This window comes from Propithecus coquereli, unplaced genomic scaffold, assembly GCF_000956105.1.
Source record: "Propithecus coquereli isolate 6110/MARCELLA unplaced genomic scaffold, Pcoq_1.0 Scaffold200, whole genome shotgun sequence".
Taxonomy (NCBI): domain Eukaryota; kingdom Metazoa; phylum Chordata; class Mammalia; order Primates; family Indriidae; genus Propithecus; species Propithecus coquereli.
The window spans coordinates 1,744,178-1,746,841 of NW_012144968.1; the positions used below are offsets into that span (position 1 = coordinate 1,744,178).

At 34.3% G+C, this 2,664-nt stretch overlaps 1 protein-coding gene across 1 annotated transcript in view; it reads left to right on the forward strand.

Moving 5' to 3' along the window:
- The window catches only part of SERINC1 (serine incorporator 1), a 31,543-nt gene that overhangs the window by 27,235 nt on the left and 1,644 nt on the right, over positions 1-2,664 (forward strand). The gene's annotated exons all lie outside the window — the stretch shown is intronic.

Here is a 2,664-nt window from a genome sequence, read left to right on the forward strand (position 1 = left end):
CAGGGGTATTTTTTAGTCATTAACATTATTTCTAACATTTTTTGTTTGATCCAAAGTTTAGTTCTTTTTCAATTTCCAAAAATGTTAAGGAATCTGGATGCTTAGCTCATTTTGTTTTTATTCCTTTCTAACAAAAGCACGTAAGTGTAGATTTTTTTCCTAGATACCACTTAAACTACATCTTACAAGTCTTGGTATGCAGGGGTATTTTTTAGTCATTAACATTATTTCTAACATTTTTTGTTTGATCCAAAGTTTAGTTCTTTTTCAATTTCCAAAAATGTTAAGGAATCTCGAAATATAGTACTACTGGTTTCTAGTTAATTTGTATTGTAGTTAGTCTGATACCAATTCCTTAAAATTTATTGCCTGACTTTATGACCTAAAGTGCCGTATCAATTCTCAAAAAACATTTCGTGTGCTTGAAATGAAGACTAGGCTCTCATTCTTGGATGCAGCATCCTATGTGTTAATCATGAGTCTCAGCTGGACATTCTTCCAGTCTGCACACCCTTTTTTCTCACACTGCTCTGAACTCCTCTAAGTATGCCATCTGCATGAAACACACACTGACACACTCTAAAAGAGTATTAGCTGTCTGTAAGTCACAAGCTCTTATGGTCCTACATTTTTATCTCCCGAAGGCAAAAGAAAGCTAGAGGTAGGATGAACATGGGGGTACCCTTTAATTGTCTTCACACTGTGGTACTCATTTCCCAGACAGAAGAGAGACTTCCTGTGGTTAAACACAAGCTAGATTATTTTTAAAGAAACCAGATCTTCAGTTCCCATGTGTACTCTTTCCTAAAATTTGATCTGCCTGAAAAGGTGCTCAGGACAAGGCATCATCCCCATACCTTTTAACCATTATTCTTCATACTTGACAAAGCACAAATACTCCTTTTACCCATTCTGAATCTTTCCAAGGCACTTTGGAAAATTTTCCAGATAATCAATAAAGGGACATTTTTAAATATTGGTGAGAAAGAGATGACACTAACTGGCTTAAAAAAAAAAAAAAACCTCTGTAATTTAGGTGGCTTCTAATTTTTTGCTTTTCAACAAAATTGAAAGATCTAATTGAGTCACCAGTTGACAAATCACAAAAAAATAACTTGGTAATAGTGAATTCTGGTATATAATTTTGAACAAGTTCAAAGAATTGAGTAACACTGCTATACAAACTTCTTTCTCATCTACTTGTTCTGTATTATAAGCAAAATTTCTTAGGACTTTAATATCAATAAAAACAAAAATAGGAATATAACTGATACTGAATAACTATTACTACAAAAACCTGAGACATGTTTATCCCACTAAAAGATGTATTTCTGATAAAACTTTTTTGTTTAATAGATCAAAATTTGGACTATATTAGTAAAACAGTACAAGCTATAACAGATTAACCCCCCAAAACTCTGGCAGAACAGTAATTGTTCCTCCCTCATCTGAAGTCTAAAATGAGTGTGGGTGGATCTCCTCTCAGCAGTGATTCTGGAAGCCCAGTTCCTTCTTGATTATGTACGTTGGAAGTTACATACGCCTCTGCATCAAGCCAGTGGTAGGTAAAGGGTGTAGAGGATTGCATGGAGGAGATCCGGAAGTGCTGCATGTAACTTCTGTTCTATTTATTAGAACTCAGTTACATAGCTACCCTATTTGCAAAGGTGGAAATAATCTAGTTGCATGATAGGAAAAGGAAACGGTTTGGTAATCAGCTAAGTCTACCACATCTTTTTATACTGTTTTGATCAGTTGTGTATTTATAATTGGAGATAAATTTCTTGAATGCCTAGAATCTTACAGTTACAGGAAACAATTTCAAATTTAGTTGTAAAGAACTGTGACAGGATCATCAATGTATAACTTTCTTCTTTGGAGAAAGTGAAATGGATGATGGAGATCAAATCATTATGGTATTTACATTCCTTTAAATAAATTTAAAAGCAGCACATAACAATTGTATTTTAAAATGGCAGTATTACCAACATCCTAAATTCCCTCCCACTATTTAAACTTAAGATGAACAATCTTAAAATGTCAATTACCGCCCTAGTAGTTGTTAAGTTTTTCAAAATTATTTTTAGAGTGCTTATAGAGCTCCAAAATGCCCAAGGAGAAGAAAATTAATCATATCCTAAATGAGAAAGGGAAGGCAAAAAGAAAAAGTCTCTTTTCTCCTTTAAGTTTCTAAACTCCTCTTCTTACCTTAACAACCTTTAGGAAAGTGATCTCTTCAGCTCATGTAGAAAACTGTTTTAGGATTTTGAATTCATCAAGATCCCAGTGTGGGAGTCAAGTACTTTAGGCTCTAACATCTTTCTAAGGGTTTCCTATCTTTCTGTGATAGGCCTTACTTTAAATATTTACATCATAGTAAAAGAAATTCTAAGACACTGAGAAGTAATACGGCCTTTGAAATTCATCATTAAATAGCCCTATCCAATATTCAGATATTAACTGCAGTCCTTCCAGCCCTCTACGTGAAGGTAGAATTCTTCAAGTGATAAAATGCCCTGGCCTTGTATTAAGTCGCCAAAATTCTTGTGAGCAACTTTCAAAAGGGAGGAGATTTGACTATTTCTCTTATCTTCTCTCAGGGCGAAAATTAATAGGCCCTTGGTGGCATCCAGTGATAATGGTCTTTCCTGGTTTGGGACAATG